At 41.7% G+C, this 18,504-nt stretch overlaps 1 protein-coding gene across 26 annotated transcripts in view; it reads right to left on the bottom strand.

The window, feature by feature from the left end:
- The window catches only part of DAB2IP (DAB2 interacting protein), a 332,379-nt gene that overhangs the window by 72,967 nt on the left and 240,908 nt on the right, over nucleotides 1-18,504 (bottom strand). The window contains exon 1 of one of the 26 annotated variants that reach the window (XM_007474590.3): nucleotides 16,178-16,989. The exons of 24 other annotated variants lie outside the window; for them this stretch is intronic. The gene's annotated coding sequence lies outside the window, so the exon portion shown is untranslated. Of the gene's footprint in view, nucleotides 1-2,805; nucleotides 3,247-16,177; nucleotides 16,990-18,504 lie in introns of those variants that run through there. One more of the 26 variants, XM_007474591.3, reaches the window with a different exon arrangement.

Below are 18,504 nucleotides of genomic sequence, written 5' to 3'. Positions count from 1 at the left end.
GTAAGTGTGATATTGATGCCTTGTTTTTACTACTTTTTGCTATTTTCTGTTGCATTTAAGACCAAGTTCTTAAGGATTGTGGGAGACAAAAAAAGAATGTCCTGGCTTTGTGAGGATCTTTGTTTGAAGGATGTGATGGCAACTCAGCCAAGTGACCTTTTGCTAGAATTTCTTCAATGATCTCTATTAGGCTCCAAAAGGAAAAGCCAAAGAAACTATCCTTCAAGGTGGTCTCTATTCTTCCAGTTTCCACTATGAGATTGAAGTGGTGGTCTAAAAGTTGAGAGTAGCATTATGGAAATTAAATGATAACCACAATAATTTGTGTTGTCCAAGTGCTTCCTATTACTGAAAGCCTTCAAGCTAAGGTGGAATTACCACACATCAAGGATATTATAAATGGGATTAAATTAGTGGCTTATATAGATGATTTCTAAATTCTAAGTTCACTTTGGGTTTTAAAAAAGAGTGGATGTGGAGTCAATTTGAGACTTCAGCTAGGGAAATCAACCTAAGTCTAGTGTGGTAGACAGAGGCCTGGACTGAGACCCAGATGAGGACTGCAGTCAAGACTCTGCTTCTTAGTAGCTGAATAAACATAGGCCAGTTTCATTATTTCCCTGGGCCTTGGTTTCCCCATGTGTAAAATGGAAATAAATCAGTTACACAATGGATTCAAGTTGATGAGACCTTTAAAGATAATCTAGTCCAACCTGCTTAATTTATAGGTGAAGAAACAGGTATAACAGTTGTTCCTGCTCAATGGCACACCAACAAGGCTTAGGAAGGCCAGGATCTGAATCCTTGTTCCGCTACCTCCCCTTCTAGAACTATAGTGAAAAATCAGACAAGACAATAGATGGAAATGTATTTTGAATAAAGCACTATACAAATGGGCATTATTGCTGTTATTGTTATTATTAAATAATGTAGACTTTCCAGTAACCCTGGAAGTCATTAGTCATACAACTATTAAATGTTGGAGTGTAGACTCCCAAATGTTTCCTTTAAAGCACCTCCCAGATAATTCCTTAGTCAGGAGCATAGTTTAGAACTGGGAAAAGTTATAAGACCTTGCAAACATCTGTATCAACACACAGCTGGGACAGACTAAGCTAAGCGAGCACCTCGACCTGGCTCACCCTCTATCTCAGGGACAGGCTATTTCCTCTAACAAAGATTCAACAATATCACAGTGACCTAGTTTTTGACAGTTGTTTCAAATACTTAAGCCGAGGCTCACGGAGCTGGAGAAACTGACTTCCCAGAGCCCCTAGCCTGCCAGCATCTGTCCACATCACTTCCTCATCCTCTTCCAGCCAAGAGTTCTGGGGGCAGTCAAGAGAAGGGGGGTGGAGATTGGGATTTGGGGGAGTGAGAGCTGAGGAAGAGGTTGGGGAGGAAGGAGGGAGAGGGAAAAGGGATAATTACTCAATGTCTAACTGGAAATCTGCCTTCTTTGTGCCTTGGGGGCAGATCTGTCTTGTGGGCCCAGCTGGAAACAAATATTAAGCCTGTGGGGTAGAAGGAACCCTGGACTAAGTCAGGAGACCTAAGTTCAAAAGCTAATTCACTGTGGGATCTCAGGTAAGTCACTCACATTTCTGGGGCTATAAAATGTGGAGGGTTGACTCAATCTCTAAGTCTTTGCTAACTCTAGCATTCCATGTTTTAGCATTATAGGATCTTATTCTAAAAATTCCACCTTTTAAGGCCCCTTCCAGTGCTAACAATCTATGTTATATTCTTAAGGCCCTTCCCAACTCTGATATTCTGTGACTCCTCCCCCCAGAAAAGCCCCCCAAACCAAATATTTTAATGTTACTGTTTTTTTACTCAGTGAACAATGAAGTAGCCAAGACTTTCAGAACAAGACCTTTAAAGCTCTAAGGGTCTTTAGAGATCATCATCCAGTTCCTTAGAATAAGTGTTTCCCTCATACACCCGGGTAGTGTTTTTCTTTAAAAAAAAAAAAAAATCCAACTACCACCTCCCTCCCTTTCAGTTAGCTTATTTCTAATGATTTCCATCTTTTGGGCCAGGTCACTGCTACTGTCATTATTCCTTCCTCACCACAGAGGTCTCAGAAATACACTGCCCAGGCCTAGCCCCCAATTAAAAATTAGAGGAAGATCCTCCTGTCCTCTGTAACTTAAGTCAGGGCTAAAAAAAAAAAAGAATTTCAAGCCTTTCTTTATAAAGAAGATGGGGAAGGACCATGAGTAGTGTTGATTTTACAGTCACAATGCTGCCACTAACTTGATATGTGAATTTGGGCAATTCACTGGCTATGTCTGTGACTCAATTTCCCCATCTATAAAATAAGAAAGTTGGACTACATGATCTTGAAGGTCCTTTTCTGGTTCAAATATTCTTAATGGATGGTTCCAGCATTCTATGTTGTAAGCTTTATTTCTAGTTTTGACAGGCTATGATTCTCTTTTCAAACGCCAGGGAGGCACAGGTGGAACATGAGACAGTTCTGCCCTGGGGCAATGGCCAAGTTGTCCTCCACCTTAAATGCCAACTCTCAGAGACACGGGAGTCAGGGGCTGCATTCCTGCTTCTCCATCTGGCTGCAAAACATCTGGCTGCGCCCAGCCCCTCAATTCTGTTGACAAAATCAGTGCTGAGCCTTAGATGATGCATTTAAGGTGCTAAACAAGGACAGGGTCCAGCTGAGGGTGGTGCTCCATCACGATAAGGGAGTAGCAAATCCACTGACAGCCCCCTTTCTTGCATCCCCCTCACATAAACCCATACATTAATCCCGGTCTTTGGCCAGAGACAGCCTTTGCTACTCACCATCACCATCGCTACACTCTGGCTTCCTCTGGCCAGCCCCAGAAGCTGAAGAAACCCAGGCTAAACCATAAGCTGGCCAAGGAAGGGAAGGAGGGGAGTCGTTCTCAGGCCCCCAGTCTGTTGCCTTTCTGTATGCTACAAGCTGCCACAGGCCGGCCAGGAGCTGCCCGCTGGCCCTTACTAAGCCTTCTCTCCCTCCGGTTCTCAGCAAACCATTCCAGCCCTGTCCACTGGGAAAAATCATCGCTAGTTAAACAAAGGCTATATTCTAACTCTATGTAATGTGCTTTTAAAGGGACAGTGTCCCATTCTGGGCTGTTGGGGATTTAAAGGCACAGAGACCTTTTTCTAAGCAAAAGATTGAAGAAAGTATAAAACATGAAAACCATCACAAGTAGGGACTAGAGCCCAAGTTCTTCACTATGAGTTTTTAGGAATATTATTTTATTTTTTAAAACCTTTATCTTCTGTCTTAGAATCAATATGCATATATTGATTCCAAGGCAGAAGAGTAGTAAGGGCTAGACAATGGGTTCAGTGACTTGCCCAGGGTCACCCAGCTAGGAAGTATCTGAGGTCAGATTTGAACCAAGGACCTCTCTTCTCTAAGCCTGGTTCTCAATCCACTGAGCTACCTTGCTGCCCCCTAATATATAACATGTATATATTATATAAATAAAGATAATTGAAAATCAGATGTTTGTGGGTTCCGAAGATCCAAAAATTAAAATTTAAGGTTTGAATTAGTGATGAGTAACTAAGAGGGATGGCAAAATAGTCAGCTTAAATTTATGTGCTAGAGATATTCAGTTGGGCTTACTTCAGGATAAGCCAAATCTCTTCTACTGAACTCAGTCATACCCCCTAATCGGGAGGGAGAGGGAAAAGGCATATATGTATGTGTGTGTCTATGTGTGTGTGTATCTATATCTGTGTCTCTTTGTGTGTGTAATGTGAGGAAGGGGGGCAGGGAGGATTTTGAAACAAAAAGGAGAGGGAGGAAGGGAGGGCCTGGAAGATGTGAAAGCTGGAACTAGAAGAAAGGAGGAAATAAATTAGAGGAAGGAAGAAAGAGAGGAAGAGAAAGGAAATAAGGAATAGGAGAAGGAGCACCAGAAAAATAAAAACATACAAAAAAGGGCAGAGAAGCCTCGAGACTGTCTTTATGGATTGTTTGCTACAACTGCGTATGTGTAGTCAAAAACAGCCAATAAGCATTTATTGAGCATCCCATATGTGCCAGACACTGTGCTAAGCACTGGGGGTGCAAGTATAAATAAAAGCAGAGACATTTTCTGACCTCAAGGAGCATTTCAGTCTGATAGGAGAAAACCCACAGAACAAAAAAGGAAGAGTAAAAAGAGAACTCTGAAGAAGAAACTTAGGGAGGACATAAGAGCTGAAGAGTAATGGGTGACCATTGAAAAGAGGCATATTTAGATTTGGTATCAGGAGGAATTTCCAAACAATTAGAGCTGTCCAAAAATGGAATGGGCTGCTTCAAGAAGAGCTAGGTTTCCCTACCCTTGGAAGTCTTCCACCAAAGTTGGGATGATTACATTACAGGGTATATTATGGGGTTGGACTAGAAGGTCACTAAGGTCCTGGCCTACTCTCAAATTCTGTGCTTCTATGAACTAAGAGAGAGGGGAGGAGATAGGTTAGGAAGAAGAGAGCAAAGGAAAAGGTGAGAGAGGGAATGAAGCTATATAAGACCCAACTTGTATAGAATTACATAGCAAGTGTATTACAGGATGGACTAAGTGTTTTGACTTCAAGTTCAGCACTTTGCCCTCTGGCTTGTACTTTAGCTGCTTTCTCATAGACCATACTAGTCCCAAAGCCCCCACAGGTGGATTGAGTCTGAATGCCAGCTGAATAACACCAAATGGCTATCTCAGAGAAAGGAAAATGTCCTGGCTTTTCTCTGGACACAGTGACAACTGGGGTTACATAAGTAGTTAATCTGGGTTATCAGAGATAAGTTCTTTGTCCTCAGAAGACCTAGACCAGGATCTCACAAACTTTTTGGACCTTTTTTAGAAACCAAAGACCAGTTTTAAGGCTTTCTAGGATGCCTGACAATGCACAATTGGTGACAACACTCAGTTTGGCATGGCCTTAGATAGGGTTGATGTTCTACCTATCTAAGGCCAGCTTCTACTTTGACCCTGTGTAAGGCAATCACCATCAAACACCATGCAAATATCTGGTTGAATTTTCTGTTTCCCACAGTTTTTGAAAACATTCTTGTCTGGTTTTGTATCTGTCAATGGTGTCAGAAGGCCATGAAAAATTTTAATAATACTAAACTCGTATTATTATTATTATTATACTATTGTTATCACTACCAATAGCTCTCCTTTCTTTAACGCTTTTAAGGTTTACAAAGCACTTTCCTAAAAACAACCCTGTGGGGTAAGTAATAGAGATTATAAACCTTTACTGAGGAGAAAAGTGAGCCACAGAAAGCCACAGGCAGATGTGCCCAAGATCACATAGCTAGTTAGTTTTGGAATCTAGATTTGAACCTGGATCTCTTTAACACCAAAATGCAGTTATTTTTCCCACTACACAACCCCAGTAGTTAAGAGGAATAGGAGTGTATTTAAATTAAGGATAATAAGTAGGAAGGTCTCATGGGTACAACCAACTCCTGGTTGTAACATACCCTAATTAAAGGTTCAGCAGCTTTCAAGGAGAGAATTAACCGTTGAAAGTTCAATTTGCTAGTCCAAACATCATCAGGTAAACAATAAATTGAATCAATTTCCCTTTCAGGGTCACTTGCAGACCACTTATTGTGGAAGTATATATGTCAAGGTTTTGCCTATTGTTACCTTCTCATAATTCCACTCACTTGAATTCAATAATGATGATGATAGCATTTATATACCACTTTAAATTTTACAAAGCCCTATAGATGTTGTCATACTTCTATTTGTTTGCTTTTTATTTCCCCTTTTTTATTCAAAATACTTCATTTCCCCAATTAGATGCAATAACAATTTTCAACATTCATTTCTGAAATTATAAGATCCAAATTGTCTCCATCCTTCTCCTGCCCCCCTCCCCCCCCAGCTTGGAGATAGTAAACAATTTGATCTGGGTTATTCATGAATTATTATGCAAAATATACTTCCATACTGGTTATTGTTGTGAGAATATTCATATAAAACCAAACCCCCCAAATAAAACCATAAATAAACTAATGTGAAAAATAGTGTGCTTTGATCTTCATCCCATGTTGTAATATTTCAATCAATGCTTAGGAAACAGAACTTAAAGGAAATTCACTGAGATCCAGACTGAAGTGATTTGATTATAGTCACACAAAAGGCAAAGCCAGACCAGAACCTGGCTCCTTGGACTCTAAATTCAGAGATCTTTATATATTTCCTTAAAACAGAGGGTCCAGAGGGCCCTCTAGTTACCTTCAAAATTCAGTTGATATGTAAATCCTCCATAAGTTTTTTTTATATTCTATGCATATGTTTTTATATTCCAGTACATTTGTTTCTCCTCTATAAAATGTAAAATCCTTAAGGGCAGGAACTTTCTTTTGTCCTTTGTATCCCCAACACTAAGCAATGGACCCAGCACAAAGTAGGAGTTTTTAAGAAGGAGGAAATGAAGGCAGAAGAAGCTAGGGAAAGAGATGGCACAATCCAACATGTTCTTTGCTGTTGAATTTTCCACACTGCCCTGCCCCCTATCCGCTGATCCATGTGCCCCATTTGGGAATGACCCCCAGGGCTGGGGATAAGATAAGTCCACCCCATCTAAAGTGGATTGTGGTCCAGGGAAAGGAAGACAGGTCACTGTGTTCTGGGTTTAGCAGCCTGAGGGAATAAGCTAGTCCGTTGATAGTTGAAAAGTATCCCTCCCTCTCCCTAGGGGAAGAAATGTCTCAGGATGCTTTTTTTCTAGTGCAGGACCCCATCTGATCAGAGTTTGCTCTAGACAGTCTGTCTGGCTGGAACACAGGCAACATGAAAGGAGCTGATGTCAAATAAGCCTAGAAAGGAGGCCAGACTGGGAAGGCTCTTCAGTGCCACACTAAGTTTATATTTAAGCCCAAAGGTAGGAGTATTAGTGATAGGGAGGCAAAGCAGTTTTTGTTATGGGGAGTGAAATGGTCAGTACTCCCCATCTTTACTCTCCAGATTATGGAAGCAATCCAGAGCTCAAGGCAATTGCCAGATTTAAGTATCCAGGAGAGAAGGAAAATAAGTCTTAAATACAAATACCAGTCAAAAGAGGACCAGGAGTCTCATTTCTTTTAACTACTACTACTACTACTAAAATCTTAAGATTATCAGAGGTAGAAGGGAAAGAATCTTAAAGATCATTTAGTACAATCTCTGGGTAGCTAGGTGGTGCAGGGGGATAGAATGTTGGGCTTTGTGTAAGATCTAAATTCAAATCCAGCCTCAGCCAGTGGCTATGTGACCCTGGGCAAGTTACTTAAGAGTGGCCTACCTCATTAATTTAAAATTTTCTTATTTTCATTTTAAATTTGCTGACTTAATTTATTATTTGCTTCAGTTCCCTCCCTCCCTTGTAAAATAAGCTGGAGGAGGAAATGACAAACCACTCTAGTAACTTTGTCAAGAAAATCCCAAATGGAATCACAAAGCTGGACACAACTGAAAAATGACTAGAAGTTTGACCTCTACACTTTTCATAGACAAGGCAAGTGGGGACTTTCTTATCATCAAAACAGAGACTAAGTGGTAGCTAGAGCTGATCCCCAAGTCCCTTGATTCTGAGACCCAATATTCTTATCATCAAGCCATTCTGTATCTTAGGCAAGTCCTTATCACAATCTTATTGTCCTCAGAAATTCCCTTACTTTCAGGTGCCTGGATTTGGAGGACTTCACCTATCATGGCATCCCTGGGGGATGCCAGCAGAGTAAAGGCTGCAGGCCCTGCTTCCCCTGTATATTGTGTTTACAGACTGGACAGGAAAGGGCCGTGACTGGGCCAGTGGAGTCAAGAGGAAGCAACAGGCTGAGATGAGCAAAGAAATGCTTCAATCTGAGGAGAGACCAGCCTCTTAAAATCAGAAACATGGGTGTAATGATGGAGGAGGAGAAATGGATAGCAGCAGAGGGAGTGCTTGCTCTTGTGAGTAGCGTACTTCATTTATTGTCTTAATTTCTTCACCTGCAGCAGTAAAATAATCCTCCTAAATGTGCACATCTTATCAACTCTCTTCAGTTCTTTGCAGTCTTGCTTCTCACCCCATCACTAACCTGAAACTGCTCTCTCAAAGGTTGCCAATTGACCTGTTAGTTGCTAAATGAGATGGTCTTTGATTGTCTCCATTCTCCTTGACCTCTCTAGAGCTCTGAACAGTGTTAAACACTTCTCCTACCCCAGTCTCCCTGGTACTCTCTCATAATCTGGCCTCTGTGACACTGTTCCCTCCTGGTTCTCCTCTTACCTGTCTGATCATTCCTTTTCAGACCCCTTTGAAGGTCTATCCCTCCTGGGTCTCTCACTTCATACATAAAAGTCCTAACCTGGAACCTCTCTTCTTTCCATACTGTCTCCCTAGGAATCACCTGTTCTTCAGAGTTCTGTGATAATCTCTATGTTGATGGTTCCCATGGCTATATATCCAAACCTAATATTGCCCTTGAGCTCCAGTCTCCTATCCTCTAATTTCTCCATATCAATGTCCTACTAGAACTTTATCTCTAGGTCTGCCCTGCTTTCCAACACCCCAATTTCTGTTCATGGTTCAATATCATGTACAAGGATAATCTCTTAGTCACATTCCAAAACACCCTCCTCCTCCCAGAAGATGACCAATAATATCTTTTCCAGCCCTAAATCAAAGATACTATAAAGGAAATAGGACGATTTTTTGGACTTGGATTTGCCACTGATTTATTGGATTATCTTGAGCAAAAAAATTTAATCTTCCTGGGCCTTAGTTTTCTCATCTGTTTATTTTATTTTATTTTAAGAACTTTACCTTCCATCTTAGAATCAATATTGTGTATTGGTTCTAAGACAGAGGAGCAGTAAGGGCTAGGTAATGGGGGTTAAGTGACTTGCCCTGGGTCACACAGCTAGGACTTTTCTGAGGTCATATTTGAACTTAGGTCCTCCTGACTCCAGGCCTGGCCCTCTATCCACCGAACCACCCAGCTGCCCCTCCATCTGTTTAAAAAAGAGAGACAAATGGGAGACAATGAACTAAGAGATATTCCATCCTAACAATCTATGCTTTAAGCTCCTCTCCTCCAGCTATGAAGTCTTTGATTTTGATCATCTGAATGTTACTGTGGAGGTCCTCAGTGTTACCATCCCTCTCCCCCAACCCCCTTCTCTGAGAGCCCATCTGTTAGGGAGCCCCACCTTCTTCCAAGCAAAAACAACCCTACCTACTTCCTGGCCTTGAGCTAGGTTTTTCCTTTCCCAGCAGAGGGCCTTGATGAGTTAGATAAGGCTCTGGGCTGGGCCTTACCAGACCACTGGCCTACACTCCTTTGGTGTAGGCAAACAAAATTCCATTGGCTTTTAGCATATAGAGTGCCCATCATGCAGTGAGTGCTGGAGGATACAAGATTGCCCTATGTTGTCTAAATCTAGTTCAAGGAGTGGCTCTGTCTTAGAAGTCTTGATGCTGGCAACCAGCAAGTTTCTGGGTCACATCTGAATCCTTAGCATCTGGATAGGGGAACACTAAAAAAGGGGCAGAGGAGGAAAATCAATCTCTAGAGCTGAGTTTTGAGAAGGGCTCTAAGCCCTGGAGAGAGTCTTTGCCCTCCCTGGGACCCATGCTCAAGCCTCTGTCAGAAACAGTCACAGTGCACTCAACAAGCACTGTCTACTGCAAAGGAAAGAAGCCAAGCATAGTTGAGTCTAAGGGCCTGAGTTAGAGTCCTAGTTCTGCCAATTATTAAATGTTTTATCTTGAGCAAGTAGCAGCCAAAAATATTATTCTGTTTTTAAGCTGCATTAAGAGAGAGAGGGCGAGAGCTAGTGTTCAGAACACAGAAGGTAGATTCAGTCCAGGTCAGAGCACATTTAGAATTCTGGATTCAGTTCTGGAAGCCACATTTTAAGGAAAACATTTACAAACTGGAGTATGCCAAGAGGTAGATCATTAGAGATATAAGAAGAAGAGAGATATATAGAACCAGAGAAGAGAAGACCTTGTGGGGGAAGACAGGATAATGTTTTCAAGTATGTGAAATATAAAAGATTAGAATTATTTTGCTCAGGCCCAAAAAGTAGTATGGGGAATAATGGATGGAACCAGCAAAAAGGTATACCAAAATTCATTATAACTTGTAACCAGTCATCTAAAAGGAAAAACATTGCTCTAGGAAGAAATGATTTCTCTGTCACTGGGCATCTTCACAGGATTATAAATTTAGAGATAGAAGAAAACAAAGAAGCCATTATGTCAAATTTTCTAATTTTACAGATGAGGAAGCTGAGGCATGAAAAGGTTAAGTGACTTGTCCAGGGTAACAATAGTTATTAAAGTATCTGAAGTGAATTTTGGCAGTCTTGACTCCAAATCTAGGGCCATTTGGTGACTGAAACTTTTCAGGCATGTTATAACTGGGAACATTTGTTTGAGCACACGACTTTTGAGCCTGTGATTCAAAGTCATCTTGCTCTTCTGGGTATGTGTGTGCATATATATGTATGAGCACGTGCATGTGTGTGTGAAAGAGACACTGGGGTCTCTTCCCATTCCTTGAATTCTATTATTTATCTTCTTTTTTAAAAATTCCTCTAGGCATGAGCAACTTTTATTCGTACCCTTTAATCCTATGTCCCTGAAAGAACCCAATACTAGCCTCAGAAATTTAGAGAAATTTAGATGATAGAGATGACTGGGGTGAGGAGTATGAAGGGGGCAAGTAGGGGGCCAAGATATCTGACAGTCAGTCTTTTGGAAAGAAGGTGGCAAGATAGACCTTGGCAGGTTGGAGTAGAATGAGTGGGAAGTCTTTGAAAACAAAAGCAATCCTGTCCTTTCTCTAGTCTTTAAGGAAAGATGAGACTATGATCCTCTGGATAAATTCAGCTCTCTGGAAAGCTAATTTTTTGGGTGTTAGACTCAGTCACATAGAGACACAGGAATAAAGAAAACAAAAAATCCTAAGAAAGATGAAGAGACATACAGGGACAGAGAAGAGACAGGTACAAGACAAAGGCATTCAGGCAGCCAGAAATACCAAGGGAATGAAACATCCAAGACAGTCAGACACAGATAGAAACATTCAGCGAAGAGAAGGAGCAGTCATAGAGGGAAGGAGATGGAAATGGACAGACAGAGAAATCAGAGAGAAAAGTCAGGCCTGGTCTCTTTGCTCCTCCCATCAGGAATGACAAGCTCAGGCAAGAAACTCAACAAGCACTAACTCCTCTTTTCTTCTACCAGGGCTGTCCCCCACTTCTCACTGGGGCCCAGGGTCTGTCCTTCCCAAGAGGCTGCCCAGAGACAGCATAGATGGGGCCACAGAAACCTGAGAATGAAAGAATTAAAGGGAAGTATCCTATGGCTAAGAGAAGCCTTTCTTAATGACCTCTTAAACCCCAAAATAAGAACCTACGTTCTCAGTATCTTTGGAAAGATGCTTGGATCTTACCAGTCAAACTTAAAATCTGTTCATTGCTCAAAGGGACATCAGACATTATCAAAACCTTTCTCCTAATTTTACAGATAGAGGAACTAAGGCCCAGAAAGGGAAGTATCTTAACCTAAATCACAAAGGGAGTATGGCTGAGCCAGGATTTGTACCCAGCTCTTCTCTAACCTTTCATCTAATCCCCAGCTGCTATCTCCTCCCTGCCCCTCCTCTCAAATTACTTTGTATTTACTTTGTCTACATTTTGTATTTACCTGGTGTAGGTGATACTTTCCACAAAAACTACAAAGGATGTCTGATTTTTGTCTTTATAAACTCAGCATCTGACACAGTGGCTGGCATACAGTAAAAACTTAATAAATTCTCATCACTTAATTGATCCTAAGTCCAAATCTTGTACTCATTCCAGTGTACCTACCCACACACTCTATTGAATCAAGTGTTGATCTAGGTGGCACAGACTCTTAAATGGAAGGCTTCCTGAAGGGAGTGGCACTTATATAACCAGAAAAATCTACCTATATCAGGAAGAAGCAAAACCAAAACAGTTACAGGGCTCTGATGTTTTCTGTCCCAAAGGAAAAACTCTGGCTCAATCCTTCCCTAGCTCTCCTCCTTAAACTTTTATTAGTATCTCAATCGATAACATTTTAGGAGTAAACTTTCACTCCTGCAATACTAAACACAAGAGACGGGCTCAGATTATTAAATCTGTCACTGAGAGTTGGCATCTGAGAAAGTACAAAAGAATACAAAGTAGGAGGCTTCAGGTGTGGGATTCTGGGCAGGTTAAGCACAATTATAACCAAAAGGAAAATTGTTTATTAATTTTAAAATATAGCAAGCACTTATCACATACTATCTGGAAAGGAAGGAGCAACAAAGATCAATAAAACATGGTTTAAGAATCATAGAATGTCAGAGTTGAAGGAATCTAGGAGCAGAATGCTAAAATATAGCATACAAAATGGGACAATTATACAAAAAATGTTCAAACATGGTACAGGACAGCTGGAAAGAACCTAAGGGTATAGAGTCCAATTCCACCATTCAGAAACTGAAGGCAAATGAAGGGAAGTGACTTAGCCAAAGTCACTTCCCAACCAAAGGTGGCAAAGCAAAACAATGAATCCAGCACTCTTGAACTCTTGAACCCAATCTTCAAGTCCAAGCCTACTCCCAACTATTTCATTTTCATTTCTCACAATCTCTTTGCAGCTTTTCTCAGACATCAAACACTGCTACCTTGTTCTAGCTGGTTAGAGAATAACTCATGTGGTTGGGAGAGCATCATTCAGTCCCTGCTGTGAGAGAGAGAGAGAGAGAGAGAGAGAGAGAGAGAGAGAGAGAGAGAGAGAGAGAGAGAGAGAGAGAGCGAGAGCGGTGTGTAATCTGAGCATAAAACACTACAACCAGCTGTCAAATCAATTTGATCTCGTGGACATTAATTACCACCTAGACCTCTGGAAATGAACCATTTGAAACTGTGTGGTAATAGGAACAAGTTAAAATACAGGCAAGAAATAACCCACCCCCACCCTTACCCCCACACCCCCTCTTTCCTTCAGCTTTTACTAGCACAAATCTCGATGGAAGGTGCTCACAGATCAGACTATTAGAACTGAAAGAGACTTAAGAGAATATCTGATCTAGCCTTTTCAATATTCAAATGACCAGAAAACTGAGGAAGGGATTTATCCAAGGTCACATTGGGAGTCAAGTGCCAAAGGCAGGGTTAAAATGTAGTTCCTCTAACACTTAGCTCAGTACTATTTCCTTTATATCTACTACATTATTTTGCTTCCTTCCATGATCCTCAGGGGCTCCGGACGATAATCCTGTCAGTTGGTCAGGGCAACTATTATTGTTTTGTTTTGTTTTTTAAACCCTTACACCTTCTGTCTTAGAAGAGTGGTAAGGGCTAGGCAATGGGGGTTAAATGACTTGCCTAGGGTCACAGAGCTAGGAAGTGTCTGGGGCCAAATTTGAATCCAGGACCTCCCATCTCTGGGCCTGATTCTCAATCCACTGAGTCATCCAGCTGCCCCCAACTATTATTGTTTTAAAAAATAATTTCACTTTAAACAATTTCAGTGAATACAATCAAACAAAATGAGGAATAATATTTTAAATAAAACCATAAACTTCAATATCTACAAAATAAACTCAAATTGTAACCACTTATTTTATTCTTTCTCATCTATGTAATTACAAGGTTTATTCTTATTGTGAGGGCAAGGTGCTAACCCAGTTTTTAGATGAAGAGAATGATGATCAAAAATATAATGATTTTATAGAACAGAAATGCAGACCTATAAGCTATCCTAGAAGAGTTTCTGAGCAAGAAAGAAATTTAGAGAATAGGATTATTGTAGGATTCTAGATTTAAAACTAGAAGAGGACACTCTTTTGATCTTATGAATAAAGAAACTGAAGCCCAGAGAGGTCATATAGAAATCCCTTGGCAGAACCAGAACCTTGGTTTTTTGCCTCTTAGTCCACTATACCACCCTTGACAATCTCCTTACTAAACAATCCAAGTCAACATGACCATGTGGAAGTAATGACCTGCTCCAGCTCTTACCTCTGCCCCATCCCCCATCCTATCCATTGATTCTCAAAGAAACTTTCCAATAGGCCTTTGAAGGTGTGTTCCCCTAGGTTAGGTTCAGAATCATCAAGTGACACAGAGGATTTTTCTCCTTTTTGCAAAACTTCATCTGAGAGATGTTTACATATTTGAAAAACAAAAATAAAATGAGACCATTGAAAGATTCCTAGGTCACAACTTGGAAATGAGTGGAAAATTACAAAGGCCCCCAATGCAATTAACACACTTAGGACATCCTGAGAGGGAAAGGAAGAAGAATCAGTAAGACTAATTTGGCTTTTAAGAAACAAACACTAAAGGTCACTTGTCCCCTGGACACCCTACTCCTTGAAAAATGACATAGCACTTTTCTCTCCTATAGTACTTCAGAACAAATTCATTACAAATAACCTTTCTCTCCCTTCCACAAGAGTTCAATAGTACATCATTGTGAGTGGGTACATCAATGTAAGTGACTTACTGAGGTTTTTGAACTTTCTTCAGATCTTATTTTATTCTCAGCTCAAAATTTTCATGATCACCAAATGCAACCCCCACATTCTCCAGATAATGATAAATTTGCAAAGGATTTTATCTATATTAACATAGTTAACAATTGATTCTGTCTGACAAAAACCCAGAGAGGTAGGTTTTATTTTCCCATTTTACAGATGACAAAATTGAAGCTCTAAGTTTAAATGATTTGCCCAGAGTCATATGGATTGACAGTCAGAATCTGAACTCCATTCCAGAAGGGGCAAAGAAACGTGTCCTACCTACAACAAATTAGTGGCATAACTTGAATCAAAACTCGGGTCTCTCAAATCCCAGTCAAGTGCTCCTTCCTGCAACTACACCCAACTCCCTAAAGTCCAAACTCCTTCCAATCTCTTACCATGTATCCATCCAGCTTGAGGGAGCCTCAGTGACCCAGAACTGGCCTTGACCTTAATTTCAATGTTATCCCTATCACAAAGAAATAGGAGGCAGTAACCTTTTTCCCACTCCCATATTTATCCCTGAAGTTTTGCATGCTACTACATTTTTTCCTCTCTCTAAGAGGGCCAGTTCCTTCTGGGGAAGCCTTAGAGATCTTGTTGGGGTCCTCAAGAATGTAACAATTAGAAGATCATGGAACTGGAAGAAACCCTAGTACCATAGAATATAAAAACTGAGAACCTTAAAACATGGAAAGTCAAGGAATCTTAGCCAGACAAGGAAAATTAAAACCAGAGAGGTTAAATGACCAGTCCAAGATAATACAACCAGTAATGGTAGAGCTTGACAGTCTCTTCTCAGTGACTGCTCCAACAGGACAGCCTTGCTTTTTCTCTTCCATCTGCCTCAAGGCATCTCTCCACAGCATGGTCTAAAGGGCTCTCCTCTCGGCTCCCCCCTCTACCCCAGTTTCCCCACAAAGGGTAACTGAAACATTACACGGGTCCCCTAACTTGTCTCCACAGAGATGGTAGTGAAAAGTGACATTCCAGAACTGGTTTTCTATTTGTAATCACCACTTCCGCCTTCCACCCCTTCAGGAATATCGAGGCTGGGGAAACCTCCAAGATTCTAGGGAAGCAAATACCCCCTGGATCCATCTGAACTGAGCATTTCTGGGGTCTGGGGAAACAGAATTGCAGCAGATGAAAGGCATGCGGGTGGGTTGCGTTCAAAAGGAACTAAGACTGCTAAGGAGTCTAAAGGAATGAAACAATAAGGAATGGAACAGAACACACTTCCACACCCTCGGATGGAAGGGCTGGGGGGAGGACGTGCAGCTAGAGTCCCAGATATGGCAACCTCCCCTCAGTTGCCCAAACCAAGCCTTATTTCCGTTGCAGTCTCCCTCTGTCCCCAATGGAAACTGGTTCTTGCTAAGGGGACAGCCACAACTGCCCAGTCCCAGCCTGCCTGCCCGGACACCAGCAGTCTGATCTGAACTGATCCAATCTCCTCGCCGCGGGGCTCCCAGTAATCCTAGGAGACCTGATTCCAAACTTAGCGGAAACAAGGGGTGATTTCTCTAGCCCGCCCGGCCGCAGTGAATGCTGGCGGTCTCCTCGCCCAGCCCCGCCCGGTCCCTCCTTCCAGAACCCCGGGGAGGCGGAGGGGGTGGGGAGAGGGTGGTAAGCGATCCCCCAACTCTGGCCACTCACCCGGCTCCCAGATCCAGGCCTCTGAGAAAGAGCAGGACCAGCCAGGGAAGCACCCATGCCGAGGCCGGCTCCCCGGCCCCCCGACACGCGCTCAGCTCTCAGAAGCTGTGCTGCTTCAGAGTCGGGCCAGCTGCCTGGGCTCAGGCCCTACCTGGGCTGTGCGCGCTCCTGAAGGCTGCCCCAGGGCCAGGCCGTCCTCCTAAACTGCGGGAGCGCGCACGGGGGCGGGGCAGGATTGGGAGTCCCAAACAAATCCAGTTCCTAAAGACTGCCGCCCACCAAAACTCAAGCCCACAGCAGTCAGAGAGTAATTCAAGGATTTGAATTTGCCTCCAGGGAAGTCTTAGGTGTACTGGTTTAAATCTCAGGTTCCCCATCCCCTCCCCAAGGAAAGCCTAGGGCTTCTTGGAATCCCTGGGAAGCTAGGCCCTAAGAGTCAAATTCAAGTTCAGATTGGAACCACTCAAACTTGGAACAAAGAACACAAGATCTGGAAGGAAACCTTAAAACAATAGTAACAATGCACATTCTACAGTAGTGTGATGTTTATGAAGGGTTTTCCACTGTAATAATCCAGATAGGACTAGGGAAAGTATTCTTTTTCCCCCCCATTTTAAGGGAAAATCAGCTCAAAGAGACAATGATTTGACCCACCTATCTCTTAAGATCCAAGTTAAAACTAGATTTCTAGATCCATACAAATCTTTCAACCATGGTCCTATTTTCAACACATCAACTTTGAACACACAATATTGGGACAGAATTTGATATAATCTTTTTAGTGATGCCCAAGTTCTTAACTTAGGGTCTGTGCATATATATAAAACATATACAACATATATGTTTATATATAAACTTATTTCAATATCACTTAATTCCTTTGTAACCTTAAGTAGGCATTTTAAAACATTTTGAGAAGGGGTCCATAGGCTTCATGAGATTGCCAGAGAACCATTCATTACACAGAAAACAGTAAAAATCCCTCATTATCCTAGTTCAAATGTAATTTAACAGATAAAATTGGGGTGGAGGGAGGTGGATTGATTTGCCCAATGTCCCACAGTCAACCAATGACAGATTTGGATTTGGAACCATGGTCAGGATTCTTTCCACTCTCCCACACTCCCTGCCCTAGTATTGTTGACACCAGTGCATTCCTGGTTTTTCTTATCACTGCCAGGAAGGCCCAGGGAGGAGTGGGATGTTTGGGGCAGCTGCAGCTGTGGGATGTGGATATATGGATTTTCAACCTCTTGGATGCTTGTAACTCAATTCTTATCATGAATCACCCACCAGTTCCCATGCACCTGCCCTCTTCCTGACCCAATGTACCTGAGCTACATGTGCTTGGGGGACCTGTCTTAACTACTTCACAAAGGAATATTATTTGAGTCCAAAGACTGTTTGGAAATGCAACCTTAACCAATTCCCTCCTCCCCACCTTGAAGAAATTTATAATTAAAAAGGTCAACATTGGCACATCTGTGCACATCTGGAGAAAACGAGCTTTTAGCTCTCAACCCTGCCAGTCCTTTTCCTTCTGAGTCAATGTTTTCCTTTGCAGCTTTTCTCTCTGTTTATCTAACATCTTAATAAAACTTCCAAATGGGAAAGCGGGTGAGAAACATTTGGTGTGGCCATGCAGACCCATTCCTGAAGGAGTCTTCCTCCCACCTCCTAATATCCCTGGCAGATGGAAGCTTAACAATCTTCCTTCCTCCCAAGACATCCAGGGCAACAGCTAATAGCATACTGCTATTTCCACCCACCTCCTCTAATCCTCCTTCTCCCCTCAATATCTAGTGGGGAATTCAGAGAAACTGTTATAACACTTCCTTTTTATCCTAGAGCAAGGAGGGATGTTAGAATGAAAATCATTAGAGTTGGAAGGGATATTTGAATACCGAATGTGAGATCTGAGGGGAATTTTTGAGATCATTTAGTAATTTTACAAATGAAGAAACCTAGGGCAAGAGAGGTAAAATAACTTGTCTATCATGCAGTTATTAAATGGGGAACATAGAACTCGGGTCTTCTAACTCTCCTGTTCATAGTTCTGTTCCTTAACATTTCCCCAGCCTCTCAAATCTTTCATCCCAATTTGAAGGCTCACAGGTTGATCCACACACCAAAAATATATTTTTACCAATTGCTTTTTTATTAGAATTTTTGTTGATATATTTTATTTTTATTTTGCCTTTATTTCCAGAAACATCCCTCTTCAAATTTCTCCTTGCTGAGGGTTTTTTTAAAGGGGATGGAGAAGAGTTCAGGAAAACTAATTCATATATCAAACAAATCTGATAGTTTTGTTATAATAATTACAG

The sequence above is a fragment of the Monodelphis domestica genome, chromosome 1, assembly GCF_027887165.1.
Source record: "Monodelphis domestica isolate mMonDom1 chromosome 1, mMonDom1.pri, whole genome shotgun sequence".
Lineage (NCBI taxonomy): Eukaryota > Metazoa > Chordata > Mammalia > Didelphimorphia > Didelphidae > Monodelphis > Monodelphis domestica.
This window is presented reverse-complemented; position numbering and strand designations above follow the sequence as displayed.